Here is a 20,000-nt window from a genome sequence, read left to right as displayed (position 1 = left end):
GCTCTCATTCAGGGCAGTGTCTCGCGCTGTTTGCCTGGGCTAGCACCGGATGCGGACCCTTAAGCCCGCTCTCAATAGAGGCGAGTGTTTTGGGGAATCCTATTACGGGAATGAGGCTTATTGACTTCTCCGACTGATAAGATTTCTGTTTGATATTTCTTTTACCGTCCGAGTCCGGGCCATTAGCGATGACGGCGCTGAATAGACGTGTCAGGCGGGGGTCATCGCGACACTGAACCGGCCTGGCTCGGGACCGGGGATTTTCCTCTCCCTTCGAGGCCCTGGGACTTCGGGGAAATAGGGGAGGGGGGGAAGGAGAGGGAGGAGGGGCTGGGGGAGAAAAAAGAGGCTGGGGAAGGGAAGGAGATGAAGGGCGGAGGAGAGGAGGAGAAGAAGAAGGTGCAGGGAAATACGGGGGGGGGTGTAAGGAGAGGGAGGAGGAGATGGGGGAGAAAAAGAAGCGGAGGGAGGGAGGGAGATGAAGGGCGGAGGAGAGGAGGAGGAGGAGGAGGAAGAAGAGAAAAAAGGTGCAGGGAAACGGAAAAATAGATGGAGGGGAGAGAGAGAAAGTGATGGAGCGGGAGGGTGGAAGAGGAAGGAGACCGAGGGAGGAAGAAGAGATGTAGAGGAAAGGAGGGGGGAGGAAAGTGAAATAAATAAAGGAGAAGCAGAAAAGGAGGAGGAAGAGGAGAAAGAGATGGAGGGGAGAGGGTGGGAGGAGAAGATGGGAGTGAGAAGGAAAAAGAGCAGGGAAGAAGGGGAGAGAATATGCATGAATGAAAAAAAAGATGGAGGAAGGGAGAGAGAGGTCGAGAGAAAGGACAAGAATAAAAAGGTGTAGGAGGGGGGAGGAGTAAAAATGGTGAGAAACCGAGAGCAAAGGAAACGAAGAGGGAGAAGAAGCTATAAAATTAGTGGAGAGGGAAGGGACAGAGGGAAAGAAAAAGAGAAAAGTGTATGTGAATGTATAAATATACACGTCCACAAATACATTCACATGCAAACACAAACACACACATGCATATATGTATAAACTAAACTGTCTTTATGTATGTGTATGTGTGTAAGTATCCATGTGCATATAAATTTGTAAAGGATGACGTTATGAGCGTTTATATCCTACCGAGAAAGAGGGAGATGGAAAGAAAGAAGCAGGAAGAGAGAGGAAGGAGGAGAGGGAGAGAGAGACGGAAAGTGAGAAGGAAAGGGAGAGGGAGAGAGAGAGAGGGAGAGAAGGAGAGGGAGTTTAAGAGAGAAAGAGAGGGGGGGGGGAGACAGACAGAAAAAGGGAAAAAAGAAAGAAAGAAAGATAAAGAGAGAAGAGAAAAGAACCGAAGAGAAGAACACCGATAAGAACCGCCAACCAAGGATAAGAAATCAATCCCGGGAACAGATGTAGCGAAGTTAACATGTTCATCTAATGGATTTTTATCGTCCAATTCCTTTCTCTTTCCTTTTGCTGAAAATATGTCAAGGAAAGACTTGTTGGAACCTGCCATTTGCATGCACCGGGGCTCGCCGATTGACCTCGAGCAGCGAGAGGGAGAGAGAAAGAGAGAGAGAGAGAGAGGGTGAAAGAGAGAGAAGGAGAGCGAGGGAGAAGGGGAGAGAGAGAGAGAGAGGGTGAGAGAGAGAGAGAGGGTGAGAGAGAGAGAGAGAGAGAGAGAGGGTGAAAGAGAGAGAGAGAGGGGAGAGAGAGAGAGAAGAGAGAGAGAGAGAGATAGATAGAGAGAGAGAGAGAGAGAAAGGGAGGGGGCCGGTGAAAGGTAGAAAAGGAAAGCGAGGAGAGGGAGAGAAAGAGAGAAGGGGGGAGAGGGAAGGGGGAGAGGGAAGGGGAGAGAGAGAGGGGGGGGAGGATAAAGGGAAAGGGGGGGAAGGAGAGAGAGAAAGAAAAAGCGAGAATGCAAGAAGAGAGACGGAGGGCAGACGCACCCAGAGAGAGAGAGAGAGAGAGAGAGAGAGATTCAGAATTACATAAGGAAAGAGGAAGGAAGAAACCAGGAGAAAGAAGAAGTGAAACAAATAAAATAAAGACTAGAATAAGTTCTCAGACACCAAGGAGACCCCAAAAATGATACTAATAAATTAAATAAAATGAAAAATGAAAAATAAAAAGATGGTGGAGAGAAGAGAAAAGGCAGAAGAAAAGAAATGAAAGGCTTGAAGGGAATAGAGAAAGATTGGAAGGCAATAAAGAACATAGAAAAAGAAGAACGCGAAGGGAACAGTAAAAGTAAAAGGGGGGAAGGGAGAAGCCAACACGACAGAGAAATAAAAGCGAAATAGTGAGAAGAAAAATATAGGATAACAGAAGATAAGGAGAAATAGAATAAACGAAAGAAAGAGAGAGAGAGAGAATAAAAAAAAGAAACAGACATAGATGGAGAGATGGACAAACAAAATGAAAAAAGAGAGAAAGATAAAACACGAGAAAAGAAAAAAATGTAAAAGAAACCGAAAGAGAAATAGCAAAAGAGACCTAGCAATAACAATTGTGTTGGCCGGCCATTTTGCTTCTTTCGACATTTTCTTTAAAGAAATAGAAAAGGGAGAAAGAGAAAAAAAGGGGGGTGGGGAGGGAAATGTGGTCCCGAAAATGTAATGGCCGCCAGGGGAACTTATGGGCAACGCTGTTCGAGAGGAGGAAGAGAAAGAGAGAAGAGGAAGGGATGAGAGGATTAGAAAGTGAGGGGAGAGAGAAGAGGAAGGGATGGGAGGATTAGAAAGTGAGGGGAGGGAGAAGAGGAAGGGATGGGAGGATTAGAAAGTGAAGGGAGAGGGATGGGGGCGAGAAGAGGAAGGGAAGAGAGGATTAGAAAGTGAGGGGAGAGGGATGGGGGGCGAGAAGAGGAAGGGATGAGAGGATTAGAAAGTGAGGGGAGAGAGAAGAGGAAGGGATGGGAGGATTAGAAAGTGAGGGGAGAGGGATGGGGGAGAGAGAAGAGGAAGGGATGGGAGGATTAGAAAGTGAGGAGAGGGATGGGGGGGCGAGAAGAGGAAGGGAAGAGAGGATTAGAAAGTGAGGGGAGAGGGATGTGGGGGACAAGAGGAGAAAGTGAGGAGAGGGGGACTAGTGGAGACGAGAGGAGGAGAACGTGAGGAGAGATGGACGAGAGGAGGAGAAAGTGAGGAGAGAGGGACTAAGGGAGACGAGAGGATGGGAAAGTGAGGGGAGAGAGAAGAGGAAAAGAGGAGAGAGGGAAGAGGGAAGAGGAAGGGATGATAGAAGGAGACAGTGAGGGGAGAGGGATGAGGGGGGACGAAAGGAGGAGAAAGTGAGGGGAGATGCGAGAGAGAGAGAGAGAGAGAAGAGGAAGGGATGAGAGGAGGAGAAGGTGAGGGGAAGAGGGGTGGAGAGGGATGCGAGGAGAAAGCGAGGGGGAATACCAGGGAAAAGGAAAGAGTAAGATAGGTAAGGAGGAAGGAAGGGGTTGCGGGGAGGAGGAAAGAGTAAGAGATGCAAGGAAAAGGGAGAAAGTGAGGGAAGAGGAGATGAGAAAGAGGGGGCGCGAAGGAAGAGAATTGAGGAAGGAAGAGAAGACAAATAGAAGACAAGAAACGATGAAAAAGAAGGAATGCGAGAAGGTGTGGAAAGAGGAAGGAGGATAATGAGGAGATGAAGGAGAAGAGAGAGGAAAGAGGAAGGGGTGTGAGAAGGAAAGAAGAAGAGATCGGAAGGAAGAAGAGAGAGGCAGAGGGAGAAGGTGAAAAATTGAGAAACAAAGAATACAAGGAGAATGGGAGGAAAGAGGAAAGAATGAACGTTGTAAGGAAGGAAAAGAGAAGAAAGAGGCAATAAGAAGGGGTTTAAGAGGAGGAAAAGAGAAACTGAGGGAAAGCGAAAGAGGGAAGAGGTGTGGGAAAGAGATGAAGAGAGAGGAAATAAGAGATACGGATAGAGAAAAAGAAAGAGGGAGCGAAGAGAAGGAATGAAAGGAGAAGAAGGTAAGAAGAGAGGAAAGACAAACGTTGAATAGAGAAAGAGAATATGAGAAATTGAGGAAGAGAAAGATAAACGATGATGAGAAGCTGAGGCGGAAGGGAGGAGGGAAGAAAACCGGAAGAAATTCGAGAAGAAGACAGCGAGGAGAGAGATAGTAAAAGAAAAAAAAAGCTTAGGGTGAGGAGTGTTTTTCATAAGAAGAAATGAGAATGGAAGAGAGAGATGAGATGATAAGAGGAGAAGGATAATAAGAGAGGAGAAAGCACAAGGAGAGAAAGTGTACAGTTGGAAGAGCAAGAAAAATGAATGAAAAAAAAGCTTAGACGAATGTGGACACAGAAGCAGAGGAGGAGAGACGCAACAAATAAATGCAACAGCAATGCAACAGAAATGCAACGGGCAAGAGCCTTGATGAACAACAGGCGAACGGAAACCAGAGAAAGACATATGGGCGGCCGCCGCGCCCCCGAGCGTCCCCTAAATCACACGAACGGCCGCCTCCTCTCACCCCCCGCCCATAACGAGCCATCACTTTTATAACAAACACACTCGCGCACACACACGCCCGCGCGCACACGTCGATCATCAGCGCTTAATCGCCGCCCATCGCCTGGCCCGACCGACACCCGAGGGGCTGCTTGGGCGGTGGGGATAGGCGGTGGGGGGGAGGTGGGAGGAGGGGGGATGGGGGAGGGTTGGGGGATTAGAGGAGGATGGGGAGGGTTGGGGCGGAGGGGGGAATGGGGAGGGTTGGGAAGGAGGGGGGAATGGGAGAGGGAGGACTAGGGGAGGAGTGGGAATGGGGGAGGGTTGCTGGGGCAGAGGGAATGGGGAGGGGAGTAGGGGAGAAATGGGTCACAGGGGAGGGACAGGGGAGCAATGGTTCAGGGGGATGGGGAGGTGGATAGGGGGCAGGTGAGAGGGGAGGGCGGGGTGGGGGGGGGGCAAGGGATCGAACGGGGGAGGAGGAGGGATGGGATGCGAGTCGGGAAGAGGGGGGAGGGGGTAGGAGTAAGGGGGAGTGGGGGGGGGAGGAAGGCGATGGAGTGCCACGCATCGCTTTTGTGGGGTCGTCGCTCGGTGCCACCACACGGTGCCATATATCGTATCCTGATGTATTGTAATGGCACTGGCTCTTGTACTTCGCTTATCAGACCTCATTCTGGGATTTCAAGTAAGGGACATGTAATTGAATTCAAGGTGATTTACGTGTGAGTATGTTAATGCGTGTGCGTGCGTGCGTGTGTTAGCTCGTGGGTCTGTTTGTGTGTATTTTGTGTTAATGTGTGTGTATCAGTGTAGGTAGGGGATGATATACAGTGTGTGTGTGTGTGTGTGTGTGTGTGAGTATGTGTAATGTATATATATATATATATATATATATATATATATATATATATATATATATATATATATATATTTGCACACATGAACACACACATATATATGTGTGTGTGTGTGTGTTTGTGTATGTGTGTGTGCGAGCGCGCGCGCGCGCGTGTGTGTATACGTGTGCCTGTGTGTGTGCGCTCACCTGTGTTTGCCGAAAAGGTTGATTGTGTAATTGCAATTTTTTCCTGCAGCGCATATGAACCCGCCTCGAATGAATGAGCTAGTTTTTCATTTTTTATTTCTAATATCCCCGGCACGGACTCTGAAATTATTCACGTACAGGGACAATAACCAAACAAAAAAGAGCTCCAGAAAGCTTCATAAAAGGCTCTAACATTCGCATTAAGGGGAATGGTCCCCAGGAGCTTCATCAATACCAGCTGATTGTTATTACCAAATATTATGAAATAATGAATCTCATTAGCCGACGTAAAAATGCTAATCAGTGACCCCCGCCTTGTAGGTAAAGCAGCGTATAAAGTATTACTCAGCGGTTAATGGCTATGGGACCATTACAAAAGCATAGGGAAGTGAGCCATATTGATGGTGTCGTTAGGCCCATCTTCCAATAAGCAAAAAAATAATCCTGGTTTTGTTGGCTTTTTTGAGAGTAAATACATGTTTTTTTATTTTTTTCTTTTTCTTTTTATTCTGTCTCTGTTTATTTTTTTGTGTGTAAGTTAAAGGGGGCGGGGGCGAGGGGGGGGGGTACAGTCCTTTGAATGTGTACGTATTTTTGCTCTTGACCGAGTACGCACATATAGATAGATTTTACCTGATTCATATAATGGGGGGCTATCTGTAGCTAGAATGGCCGACATAGAGCGAGAAAAAAAAAGGTTGTGATGTGAAATATGGGAGAGAGGAATGGGCGAGAGGAGGATGAGAAAGGGGAGCTGAAAGAATTAGGTTGATTGGTGGATAGACAGAGATGAATAGGATAGACGGAGCGCAGTGCAGAAGAGGATGATGATAAACAATTTGGGGGAGAGATGGGGAGGGAGAGAGAGAGAGCGAGGAAGAGAGAGATAGAGAGATAAAGAGAGAGAGAGATATAGAGATAAAGAGAGAGAGAGAGAGAGATAAAGAGAGAGAGAGAGATAGAGAGATAAAGAGAGAGAGAGATAGAGAGATAAAGAGAGAGATAAAGAGAAAGACACACACACACACACACACACACACACACACACACACACACACACACACACACACACACACACACACACACACACACACACACACACACACACACACACACAAACAGACAAAACACACATAAAACACAAAATGAAACAGATAAAGTACCCGCTCACAAACATCCGGACGGACAAACAGACACCCACAAAAAAAGGAGACAACACATACACACCAACTGAAAAGACGGAACAACCCTCCCTCTCCCCCCCCCCTCTCCTCACCTCCCCCCCCCCCCCGTTTAAAAATCTCAGAAGAATGTAATCTCGAGAAGGCAACCTTTAGAAAACCTCAAAGGACTAAATGCGTTACTTGAAAGGCATAGGCAGGAAAAAGACAGAATGGCAAATGAACGAGGATAAAAGATTAGAAAAGAAATCTTGTAAATGGTGAGGGAGGGAGGAGAATATGAGGAGGAGGAGAGAGGAGGAGAGAGAGAGAGAGAGAGAGAGAGAGAAACGAGAGAGGGAGGGAGGGGGAGGGAGGAGATTATGAGGAGGAGGGAGAGAGAGAGAGAGAGAGAGAGAGAGAGAGAGAGAGAGAGAGAGAGAGAGAGAGAGAGAGAGAGAGAGAGAGAGAGAGAGAGAGAGAGAGAGAGCGGGAGGGGAGGGGGAGGGAGGAGGATAATATGAGGAGGAGGGGAGAGAGGGAGAACGAGAGAAAAAATAGGGAGAAAAAAGGACGATGAAAGAGAAAGAGAAAGAAAGATGGGATATAAATTAGGTGAGAGTGAAGTGGAAAATGTAAAATTTACGAAAAAAAAGATTAAAGGAGGTGAAGAAGAAGAAAAAGAAAAAAGAAAGAAAGAAGGAAAAATGAATAAATAAGATAAAGATGGGAAGAGAGAATAAATGATAAGCGCATTTGGTATTAGACGCAAGCTTCTTCGCTGTAAAAATCAAGCGTGTTATTTATAAAGATCAAGCCTGTTCGTTGCAATGAAAGGGAGAAAATGCTTAATGGTTGAGAAAGATTGCAAGAGGAATGCCAGGCTTGAAATGGCTTGTGATCGCCGAGGGTGGAATAAGCAGTCTGTCTGTCTGTCTGTTTGTCTCTGTCGGTCTGTCTGTCTGTCTGTCTCTCTCTCTCTTTCTCTCTCTCTTTCTCTCTCTCTCTCTCTCTCTCTCTCTCTCTCTCTCTCTCTCTCTCTCTCTCTCTCTCTCTGCATCTCTGCATCTCTGCCTCCCTGCCTCCCTCCCTCCCTCTCTCTCTCCATCTCCCTCTCCTTCCCTCTTTCCACCTTTCTCTCTCTCTCTCCTCTTCTCCTCTACTCCATCATCATCTTCTCCCTTCTCTCTCCATCCTCCCGCCCTCTACCCACTTTCCTTCCTCCCATCCCACCCACTCTCTCCTCTCTCACATTCCCTCTCTTCTTCCCAGTTTTCGTCTTTTTTATTTTTCTTTCTTATCGTTCTTATCCTTTTTCATTTTCTTCTCTTCCTCTCTCTGTTTTATTTTCTTATCCTCCTCTTTCTTCATTATCCTTCTCATCCTTCTTCAGTCTCTTCTCCTTCTTCTTGTTTTATTTTCTTACCCTTCTCTTTCTTCATTATCCTTCTCCTTCTTATATTGTTTTATTTTTTTTCTGATTTAGCTTACTTCTATTTCCATCTTCGTCTTTGCCTTATATGGATTCTTACCTTTTTTCTCTCTTCTTCCCCTTTATCTTCATTTCCCCTTCTTCCTTTTTACGGAGAGGGAGCAGGAAGAGGAAGTAAACCTAGGTCATTATACCCGAGCATTTAGTGTGAAGGAAGAGGTCTAGTCAAGTCGTACTCGTAGCTCCCCGCCTCGAGTACGACTTGACTATCTCGGCTTGAGGAAGATAGATAGGAAGGTGAGGGCGAGATAGAAGGAAGAAGAATAGTTGCAAAAGATGTTTTATATTACTTGTTGTTTTGTTATTTGTTATTGGTTTAATTATTTTCGTTATATTTGTTATTATCGTTATTACTGTTATGTTATTATTATTATCATTAGCATTATTATTGTTATTGCTATTTTTATTACTATTATTGTTGTTGTTACTTTTATCATTATGGTCATTATTATCATTATTATTACTGTTGTTACTGTTGATTCTTTTATTGTTATCACTATCATTCCGACGGTTATCATTATAATCATCATCATTATTCTTATTATTTCTATTCCTCTTATTGTTAATGCTACCATCATCACCATTACTACCACAATCATCATCACCATCACTACCTCAATCATCATCACTACCACAATCACCATCACCATCATCATCACTACCGCAATCATCATCACCATCACCATCACTACCGCAATCATCACCACCATCATCATCATTACCACAATCACCATCACCATCACTCCTACAATCATCAAAATCAACATCATCACCATCAGTCGAAGCGGGAAGGTTCTTACCCTAAGCCTTCGTGTACAGTCGTCGCAGGGGGGGGGGGGGTCGTACCCTTGCGTGGGAGGATAGAAAAGGTGAAAGAGGAGGAGAAGACGAGGGAGAGGGCGGAGCAGGATGATCAGGAGGAGCAAGAGAAACAGGAGAAGGAGAAGGGGAAGAAGGAAAAGAAGCAGGAAAAATATGAGGAGTGAGGGGAGGAGAAGGAAGAGAAGTAAACCACGGAAGAGGGGAGAGGGAGAAAGAGAAGAATAAGGACTAAGGAGAGGAAAATTAGAAGAAGGAAGAGTAGGAGGAGGTTAGGGAGAAGGAGAAGTAAGAAAGAGTAGGAGGAGAAGGAGGAGAAGAAGGAAGAGTAGGAGAAGGTTAGAGAGGAGGAGAAGAAGAAGGAAGAAGAAGAAAAGGGGGGTTAGGGGGAGGAGGAGGAGACTGCAGTGTTCATGAATAGATAATGTTGAACACACGTAACTTGTGCATTCAACAGCATTCAACATTTTGGGTTATGACTAGCGTGTGTGTATACGTCGGATATGTTAGTGAATAGCTTGTGTTTTAACGCATTCGAAACATCAAAGAATTTTGTCTCTAAACGTTAAAGATTTTTTTTCTCTCTTTCTTTCTCTCCTTTTCGTTTTCTTTTTGACGGGGGGAAGGGTGTAGGAGGGAGGAGGATGAAGGAAGAGGAAGGAGGGAGGAGGAGGAAGGCGGAGGAGGAGGAGGAAGGAGAAGGAGGAGGAAGAAGAAGAAGAAGAAGAAGAAGAAGAAGAAGGAGAAGGCGGATGGAGAAAGGAGGAAGGACGAGGGACGAGGGAGGCACCAGCAGAAAGGGAGAAGGAGGAGGAAGAAGGGAAGAGAAGACAGGAGTAAGAGGGAAGAAAAATGAGGAGGAGGCAACAGTAAAAGAAAAGAAAAGAGAAGAAAGAGGCAAGGACAGAAGACCAGAAGAAGAAGAAGGAGGGAGAAGGAAGGAAGAGAAAGAAGAGGAAGGAAGGAAGCGAGCGGGCGCGGGGTGCCGTAGACGACTCGGCCCTTCAGAAACATTCAAAAATCCATTAGAATATCCCGCGCTCGCTGGCAAAGAGACCCTCGTTCTCTTTTTGTGTCGCTTTTCTATGACGCTGGAAAAGTTAAATGGCGCTGGTTGTTTGTGTTCGGCGTGTATGAAGCATTGTCCGAAACGCTGCTCACGGCGCCCTAACGAAGTGCGGCCCCTCCCTTCTTCTGGGTCTTTCTCATTTTTGTTATTCCTTTTTTTTCTTCTTCCTTTTCGTTTTTATTGCTCTTTCTTGTTGATCTTTTGTTATTCTTTCTTCTTCTTCCTTTTAATTTTTATTATACTTACTTTCTTTTCCTTCCTCTTCTTTTTTATCATTCATTCTTCTTACTCTTCTTTTTTATTATTCTTTCTTCTTCTTCTTGTATTATTATTCTTTCTTCTTCTTTTTATAGTTCTTTTTTCTTCTTATTCCTCTTTTATTATTATTCTTTCTACTTCCCCTGCTTTTGATTATTATTATTATTGTTCATATTTTTATTATTCTATCTTCTTCCTCTTTTTATTGTTCCTTCTTCTTTCTTTCTTTCTTTTTTCCTTTTTCTTTCATCCCCCCTCCTCTTCTTCATTTTCTTTTCTTTCTTATTAATTTTCTTCTTTTTTAATTTCTATGTTTTCTTTTATGGTTTCGTTTTCCTCTTTTACTTCTTCATCTTCATGTTTTTTTTTTCTAGTATCTTTTCTTTCTTTTTCTATTTTATTTTCCTTTCCCTTTTACCGTTGTCTTTGTCTTCATTTTCTTATGTTTCTTCGCCATATTTCCTTTTTCATCTTCTTTACAAAAAACGCTTTCCTTTTCGTTTCCTTAATTTCGTTTTTTTTTTTTTTTCCTTTTCACTCCATCCTCTACTTACTCTCTCTTTCATATCTTCACGTTCTCTCTCTCTCTCTCTTCATTTTCTTGATTTTTCCTCTTTCGGTCTGCTTTAAGTCTTCCATTTTGTGTTTTCTCCTTTTTCCTTTTTACTCATTTTCCCTCTACTTCCTCTCTTTTCCTTTTCTTCATGTTCTGTGTCTATATTTTTTTCGAGTTCTTAATTTTTCTTATTTCGGTTTGCTTTTACTCTTTCATTCTTCGCTTTCTCCTTTTCTTTTTCACTCATTCGTCTACTCGTTTTTTCAAATCTTCACCTTCTCTCTCTCTCTCTCATAATTTTCTTTTTCGTTTTCTTAATTTTACCTCTTTCGGAATGCTTTTAATCTCCCATTCTTTGCTTTCTCCTTTTCCCTTTTACGCTTTTTTCCTCTGCTTCCCCTCTCTTCCTTATCTTCGCGTTCTCTCTCTCATAATTTTCTTTTTCGTTTTCTTTACCTCTTTCTGATTGCTTATAATCTCTCATTCTGCACTTTCTCCTTTTCCTTTTTACTCATTTTCGTCTACTTCCTCTCTCTTCCTTATCTTCGCGTTCTCTCTCTCATAATTTTCTTTTTCGTTTTCTTAATTTTACCTCTTCCGCTATGCTTTAAGTCTTTCATTCTTCGCTTTCTCCTTTTCTTTTTTACTCATTTTCCTCTACGCCCTCTCTCTTCCTTATCTTCGCGTTCTCTCCCTCATCATTTTCTTTTTCGTTTTCTTATTTTTACCTCTTTCGGATTGCTTTAAGTCTTGCATTCTGCGTTCCTTTACAGTTTGCAAAGACAGAAGGCTTTTGATAAATGCTTAAGAGAGAACCTACAAGTTGGTCTTAATTGTCTATTCATTATATTTCTGCTCGTGTGGCTTCTATGACAGATCAACGAGGGAGAGGGAGAGGAAGAGAGAAGGAGGGAGGAAGAGAGGGAGGGAAAGAGAAAGGGAGGGAGCGAGAAGGAGAAGGAGGGAGAGGGAGAGGGAGAGGGAGAGGGAGAGGGAGAGGGAGAGGGAGGAAGGGAGGGAGAAAGAAAAAGGAAGGAGGAAGGAAGGGAGAGAGAGAGAGAGAGAGAGAGAGAGAGAGAGACGGGAGAGAGAGAGAGAGAGAGAGAGAGAGAGAGAGAGAGAGAGAGAGAGAGAGGGAGAGGAAGAAAGAAAGAAAGAGAAAGAGAAAAAAAAAGAAATAGAATTAGATAGAAAACGAGAGCGAGATAGCTAGAAGTCGAAAAAAATATCAAAAAGAAAACAAAGAAACGAGAAACACAAGAGCAAAAAGAAAGGAAGAGCGAAGAAATAAAAATAAAGACGAGGGGTAAGAGAGACCCCATCTATAGACCCACTACGACGATGCCTCTCTACCAACGGAAGGCCTGCGAAGACTGTCGGCATCGCCTCTCTGAGATCTATGAATATTTTGATTAGATGTTCTTCGACGTAGATTCCCCTCAGAAGAACTCTTTTTCCTGTCTAATGATTTGGAGAACGAAGAGGCGGCGGCAGAACTTCGTGCAAAAAAAAAAAAAAAAAAAAAAAAGAGAGAAGAGAGAAGAGAGAAGAGAGAAGAGAGAGAGAGAAGAGAGAGAGAGAGAGAGAGAGAGAGAGAGAGAGAGAGAGAGAGAGAGAAAGAGAACAAAAAGATTTGCTGATTGATAATAAATAAATAGTTGTTCGTGATGTAAAACAAGTAAGAAGTTATAAACAAAATGGAACAAACAAATATATTTATAGTTGTTTGTGATGTAAGACAAGTAAGAAATTACAAGCAAAATGGAACAAACAGTGTAGAAAACAAAGCAAACAACAGCAGTGGGATGGTTTTGATATCCAAGGAGGAAAACAGGATTATGGAAGAGAGAAAAAAAAACTCAAAATCCTATTAACATCCGCACAAAAATGGAGATCTTAAAATGAATTCTAGAGAAAGAGAGAAAAATGAGCTAACGAAAAATTAAAACCGGGGAGGGGTTGGGGAAGGGGAGGGGAGGGGAGGGAAAGGAAAAGGGGAAAGGGACAGGGAAATTACAGAAGGAAAAAATGAAATTACGATAAAACGCAGGCCTAGGAAACCCTCCCCCACCCTCTTTCCTTCTCCCCCTGCCTCCCCTCCCCACGAAGCATACCCCACCCCCTTACCCTCTGCCCCCCTTCCCCCTCCCTCCCCCCACGAAACATACCCCAACCCCTGCCCTCCTTCCCCTTCCCTCCCCACGAAACATACCCCACCCCTCTTCCCCCTCCTGTCCCCACGAAACATACCCCACCCCCTTGCCCTCCTTCCCCCTCCCTCCCCCACGAAACATACCCCCTCCCCTTCCCCCTACATCCCCATCCTCGACAATCAAATCATAAAAGACCGCGAGCCAGATCCTTGGCGGAAATTAGCCGTCCGGGTTTCACTTTTTGGCTATGAATACGTGATTATTACGCCACGCCTCCGCCCGTTCTGGCTGTTTCCCGCCACTGTTGGCTATTATTTGTCGGGGAAGGTAGGTTGGGGGAGGGGGGGCTGGAGGGAGGGAGAAGAGGGGTGTAGGGAGGGGACGGGAGGTGGAGGGTTGCAGGGAGAGAGTAGAGGGGTTGTTGGCAGGGGAGGGGAGGGGAGGCGGGGTTGTAGGGAAAGAGGAAGGGGTTGTGGCAGGGGAGGGAAGGGGAGGGGGTTGTAGGGAGAGAAGAAGGGGTTGCTGGCAGGGGAGGAAGGGTTGTAGGGAGAAAGGATAGAGGTTGTTAGGAGGAAAAGGGAGGGGTGTTGTAGGGAGAGAAGAGGGGTTGCTAGGGGGCATAGGGGAGGGGGGAGGGAGGTTTAGGGAAATGGCATACTTGGTAGAAAGCTTGTAATTTGTTGGGGGAAATTGGATCCTTGGCTGGAAAATGGTTCGGGTGGTTATGACTATTTTTTATTTTTTTTTATTCTGCTTCGTCTTTCTTATTTCGAAAAAAATATGAGATGGTATAAAAAAAAAATCCCCTTTTTTCTTTTTTTTCTCTCGAAAAATCTGACATGTTCTTCTTATGTTTAAGTTTATTTCTCTCTTTTTCAGTGGGCGTGACGACGGGTAAGAACTGAAGAAACTGTGAAATCGAGTCTCTTAGGTATAGTATTCAAGAAAAAAAAAGTATATTTCAATCTCCTTGCACTATTAGCAAACCCGATAGCATTGTCGGGAAATTCTGAGGCACATCTATCATCTGGTTTTGCCTGTCTGTCTACCACCCTATCTGTGCATCTGCCTATCTGCATACCTGTCCATATTTCTGTGGATATAGGTATTTGCCCATACCTGTCTGTCTGTCTCTCTCTGTCGTTATGTCTACTCATATGTCTGTCTCCCAATCCATCTATCATTAATTTTCTCTTTCTCATTTTCGTTTTCTCTCTCTCTCTCTCTCTCTCTCTCTCTCTTTCTTTCTTGCTTTCTTTCTTTCTTTCTTTCTTTCTTTCTTTCTTTCTTTCTTTCTTTCTTTCTTTCTCTCTCTCTCTCTCTCTCTCTCTCTCTCTCTCTCTCTCTCTCTCTCTCTCTCTCTCTTTTTCTCTCTCTCTCTCTCTCGCCCAATCCCTCTATCATTCATTTTCTCTCTCTCTTTCATTTCTCTCTCTCTCTTTCATTTCTCTCTCATTTCTCATCTCATTTCGCTCTTCATCCTTCTCCTTTTTCTGTCTCCCTCGTTCTTCACCCCACCCCCCTTCCCTCCATCATTCCTTCCATCCCCTCCCACTCTCCTTCTCCAGTGCGTGTGTCTCTGTGCGCGAGAAGGCCAAGAAAGAGCTCACTCGCCGAGAAAATAGCTTACTAGTCGTGGAAGTAGCGTAACTGAAGGTGAAATAGCTTAGCGGGTGAGAAAATGCCTCTCGCAGTGGGAATCATTTTTGCCAGCTGCTAAAATTGCCCACTGTGTTTGCCGGAAAGGGAGAGGGGAGCGGAGGGCGTGAAGTCGGGGTAAAAGAGGAGGAGGGGGGGGTAGGAAACAGTGGATGGGGGGAGGAGGTGGTGGAGAAGGAGAAGGAGGGGGGGTAGGAAACAGTGGAAGGGGGTGGGGTGGTGGGGAAGGGGAAGGAGGGGGGTAGGAAACAGTGGGAGGGGGGAAGGGAAGGGGGGGGATAGGAAACAGTGGAGGGGGGGAGGGGGGAAGGGGAAGGAGGGGGATAAGAAACAGTGGAGGGGGAGGGGGAAGGGAAGGAGGGGGATAGGAAACAGTGGAAGGGGGAGGGGGAAGGGGAAGGAGGGGGATAGGAAACAGTGGAAGGGGGGAAGGGGAAGGAGGGGGATAGGAAACAGTGGAGGGGGGAGGGGGAAGGGGAAGGAGGGGGATAGGAAACAGTGGAGGGGGGGAGGGGGAAGGGAAGGAGGGGGATAGGAAACAGTGGAGGGGGGAGGGGGAAGGGGAAGGAGCGGGATAGGAAACAGTGGAGGGGGAGGGGGAAGGGGAAGGAGGGGGATAGGAAACAGTGGAGGGGGAGGGGGAAGGGGAAGGAAGGGGATAGAAAACAGTGGAAGGGGGAGGGGGATAGGAAACAGTGGAGGGGGGAGGGGGAAGGGGAAGGAGGGGGATAGGAAACAGTGGAGGGGAGGGGGGAAAGGGAAGGAGGGGGATAGGAAACAGTGGAAGGGGGGAGGGGGAAGGGGAAGGAGGGGGATAGGAAACAGTAGAGGGGGAGGGGAAGGGGAAGGAGGGGGTAGGAAACAGTGGAAGGGGGAGGGGGATAGGAAACAGTGGAGGGGGGGAGGGGGAAGGGATTCATTACTCCGTGGGAATATTTGGGACAGCGTGGGAAAATTGTGTGCGTTTCGCGGTTTAGATGTTAATTGAACATTTGCGGCCACACGTGCTAGGTGCAAATTCTCATTATAAGAGCGGGTTATCGCAAGAACTGCTAATTATATTGTTATTACGTAATTGGCGTTGGTGTTACGGCGTCCATTCTAACCCGCGCTTTGTTCCTCTTGATGCCGCGATGCTCGCCCGTTGCGCCCAAGGAGTCTCCGAGGTCGCGAAGCTTTCCGGAAGTCCTTTTTTCTAATTACATATATATTTTTTTCTTTCTTTTTTACTAATTGCATATGTATTTTATTCTTTCTTTTCTAATTGCATGTATTTTTTCTTTCTTTTCTAATTACATGTGTATTTTTTTCTTTATTTCATTTCTAATTACATAAATATTTTTTCTTTATTTCATTTCTAATTAGATAAATATTTTTCCTTTTTTCCTAATTACTTATATATTTTGTCTTTCTTTCTTTTTCTCAACTTGACCTCTCTCATGGTTACACGCGACCTACTATCCATCCCCTAGACAAGACGTAAACCTTCGGGACACATCGCATTCGAAGCTCGTCTATTTGTTTATACTAACATAAAAGCCCCAAAAAGCCCCCCCCCCCTCCAAAAAAAAAGCCCAAAAAAAAAGAAAGTGTCATAAGGGTATTTCAAAAATGAGACCAAAAGTACCCATTGGACGCGAACAGTCGTTTGTCTTCCGGCGAGCAATGTCGTTAAACAAGCCCTTAAACAAGCCCTTAAGGTTATCAGAACGACCGAACAGCCTCATTCCCGAGACGGAGACTGGCCGTTGGAGACCATCATTGCCAGAGGCCGCGGATTAGCTTAATTACCAGGGCTTAATACCGACTCCGGTTCCGGCGCGACCGACAAGACAAAGTTCTCGGCCGTGAAATTGTGTCTTGCATGTAAGGGGTCCGTGCTTGCGTGTGTGTGTGTGTGTGTGTGTGTGTGTGTGTGTGTGTGTGTGTGTGTGTGTGTGTGTGTGTGTGTGTGTGTGTGTGTGTGTGTGTGTGTGTGTGTGTGTGTGTGTGTGTGTGTGTGTGTGAGAGAGAGAGAGAGAGAGAGAGAGAAAGAGTGTGTGTGTGTGAGAGAGAGAGAGAGAGAAAGTGTGTGTGTGTGTGTGTGTGTGAGAGAGAGAAAGAGTGTGTGTGTTTGTGTCTGTGTGTGTGAGTGAGAGGGAAAGAGTGTGTGTGAGAGAGTGAGAGGGAAAGAGTGTGTTTGTGTGTGAGAGAGAGAAAGAAAGAGTGTGTGTGTGTGTGAGAGAGAGAAAGAAAGAGTGTGTGTGTGTGTGTGCATCTTTAGGGAGGCGTACGTGTATACCAATGTGGGTAAATATATTCGGTTATGGACACGTGGGTTAGAGTTTGTCGCTGCAGCTGAAATTCGACTCTTCCTCTCCCGTTTCTCGTATGTCATCTTCATCTCTACTTCTGGTAATTAGCGTAGATCCTCATTATTACATTCACGCCCTCCTGTGCCTTCTTCATTATTGCTTTCCACCTCAAACTAATGTTTCAGCTTCCTGTTTTTTTCTCTTTCTTTTTTCCTCTCGATTGCAAAAAGTCATTTCTTAAATTCCGGCGTTGCATTTGTCCCCCACCCCTTTCTTTTAAGTTATTATCTCTTCTTCCGCTTTTCGCCATAAATTCTCGTCTCCCTGTTTCCTGTTATTCGGCGTCTTCCGCCATGTTTGTCTCGCTTATTCGTTTTCGCTCCTCGTGCTGATTCTGTTACGTTGTTTTTTTCGGCAGCACACGCGCACACGCATGCACGCACTCATTTTCACTCCCACTCTCTCTCTCTCTCTCTCTCTCTCTCTCTCTCTCTCTCTCTCTCTCTCTCTCTCTCTCTCTCTCTCTCTCTCTCTCTCTCTCTCTCTCCCTCCCTCTCTCCCTCTCCCTCCTTCCTCTCCTCCTCCTCCTCCCTCCCCTCCTCTTCCCTCTCCTCTTCCCTCCTCCCTCCTCCTCCCCCTCCCTCCTCTCTCTCCTCTTCTCCTCCCTCCTCTCTCCTCCCTCCTCTCCTCCCTCCTCTCCTCCCCCCTCCTCTTCCCTCCCTCTCTCCCTCCCTCTCCCTCCCTCTCCCTCTCCCTCCTTCCTCACACACACACACCTCTGCGTCTCTTACCCCGCCGTCTGAAGCCGCAGATACGGGGAGATTGTGCGTGGGATGCCTTTTTTTCGGTCCGTCACCCCTACGCCGTTCTCCCTCTCCCCCCTTTCTTCCCCTTCCCTACCCCTCTCTCCTTTCCCCTCGCCTTCCCTCCCCCTCTCTTCTCCCTTCCCTTTCTCCTCCTCTCCCCTCCCCTTCCTTCTCTCCATTGCCCTTGCCTTCCCTCCCCTTCCTTCTCTTCTCCTCTCCCCTTTCCCCTCCTCCACCTCTCCTCCTCTCCCCTTTCCCCTCCTCCACCTCTCCTCCTCTCCCCTTCCTCTTTTGAGGAAGTAAGGGGCACAGCATAGGAGGGCACTGCAGGGGGGGAGGGAGGAGGAGTTTGGGCCAAAGAAGGGAAGGAGAGGGAAGGGAGGGAGGAGTTTGAGCTAAAGGAGGGAAAGAGGGAGGGGAGGGAGGAGTTTGGGCTAAAGGAGGGACGGAGGGAAGAGGGGGGAGGGGGTATCTGTCTCCGTGACAGGCTGATGAGATAACGTTGATGAAGCTGACTTGAGAAAAGGCATTTGGAGTGCGGGGAATGCGAGAGGAGGACGCGGCGATGGGGGGGGGGGGTAGGATCTCGGGGGCGGAGGCGAGAAGGCGGCGGGGTTCTCGTGGATTTGGTAATATGGTAAGGTCCCTTTGGTATTATTATTATTATTATTATTTTATAGTATTGATGGCTTGTTTTGTATTTCTCTTTCTTTCTCTTTTTCTTTTTGTTCTTTAATATCTCTCTCTCATTCCTCGTTCTTCCTCTCCCTCTTTCTCCCTCCTTGGCTCTCTCTCTCTCTCTCTCTCTCTCTCTCTCTCTCTCTCTCTCTCTCTCTCTCTCTCTCTCTCTCTCTCTCTCTCTCTCTCTCTCTCTCAAAACGACTCAAAATAGCTACATGGAGCTAAACTTGTACAAAAGTCTCTCTTGGCAGTAGGTGCGAGAGGAGGGGAGGGGGGTGGGGGGAGGGAGTCCAATTACACGTTGATTCGCTTGATTTAACAAATGTTATTTCCTCAGTATAGGCAGAGTGAGCGAGTCCTTCCTTAGATCATTTCAAAATCGTGCTAAATCATGTCCTTTTTATCTTCTTTTTTTGCTTTTGGTTTTATCCTTTTCCTTTTTTTTTCTTCTTCTTTTCTTTTTTTTGTCTGGTAAACTACTATTCCCCGCGTTAGTCTTTTGTTCTTATTTTGGGTAAATGTGTGCGTGAATGTTTGTGTGTGTGTGTGAGTCTTTGAGCACGCACATTCCTGCCCGACACCCCCCCCCCCTTCCCTTAAGTATACTGTACATGCTTCGCCGTGTTTATGCCGACTTCTGCGTTTGGTAAGTATTCAAATTGGCTTGTTAGCACGCAGAGGCTGTGAGCGTGTCCAAGTATGTGTGGCAGGATGAAAAGGGGGAGGGGTAGGCGAGGAATCGGGAGGGAAGGAGAAAAAAAGGGGGGAGGTGTGGGGGGGTTGGCGAGGAAAGTGGGGAAGGGGAGAAGAGTAGTGGGGAGGGGTGGGGGAGTCAGTGAGGAAAGGGAGGGGGGAGAAAAGGGGGAGGGAGATTGAGGTTTGAGCAAAGGGATAGAGTTGGAGTAGGCAATGAAAGGGGGGGAAGGAGAGAAGAAAAGGGGGTGGAGGTGGTAGTAGACGAGGAAAAGAGGGGATGGGGAGGAGGGAAGGAGAGTTGGCGCTAGGGGGGTGGGGGGATGGGGGGTGAGCGCTCTTTGGGATCATGCGTGACCCTCGACAACCTACTTAAAGTTTCGGGCTCGAGCTCCACGTTCGTCCCTAATGCTTCTGTGAGACTTGCTTCTGTGAGGTCATGTCATTTGCATTTCTTTTTTGGCCTGCCGATGGAAGGAGACATGACTGCGAGGGAAATGCGGGTGTGATTTGCCAGCGGTGTGTGTGTGTGTGTGTGTGTGTGTGTGTGTGTGTGTGTGTGGGTGGGTGGGTGGGTGTGGGTGTGTGTGTGTGTGTGTGTGTGTTTGTGTGTGTGTGTATGTATGAGAGAGAGAGAGAGAGAGAGAGAGAGAGACAGAGAGACAGAGAGAGAGAGAGAGAGAGAAAGAGAGAGAGAGAGAGAGAGAGCGAGAGCGAGCGTGCGTTTGTGAATATGTATGCATCTGAATATGTGTTTAGAGTGTTTATCCTTTTTTTGTGCATTAAAGAACACGCAAACAGTGTTTATTTTAAGCACAAGCTCCCATTGCATTCATTCAGCGTCCGGGTGGGGCTCGCATGTCGAAAGTCGCGCCAAGACGCA

The 20,000-nt window shown here is 46.3% G+C and overlaps 1 protein-coding gene across 2 annotated transcripts in view; it reads left to right on the top strand.

Moving 5' to 3' along the window:
- Positions 1-20,000, top strand: part of LOC113817325 (DBH-like monooxygenase protein 1) — a 452,414-nt gene that overhangs the window by 192,072 nt on the left and 240,342 nt on the right. For both annotated transcript variants that reach the window (XM_070124386.1, XM_070124384.1), the window contains exon 3: positions 13,864-13,878. The gene's annotated coding sequence lies outside the window, so the exon portion shown is untranslated. The remainder of the gene's footprint in view (positions 1-13,863; positions 13,879-20,000) is intronic.

The sequence above is a fragment of the Penaeus vannamei genome, chromosome 8 (genome assembly GCF_042767895.1).
Source record: "Penaeus vannamei isolate JL-2024 chromosome 8, ASM4276789v1, whole genome shotgun sequence".
NCBI lineage: Eukaryota > Metazoa > Arthropoda > Malacostraca > Decapoda > Penaeidae > Penaeus > Penaeus vannamei.
The sequence above is the reverse complement of the archived record's forward strand: the minus strand, read 5'-3'. Positions and strand labels throughout refer to the sequence as shown.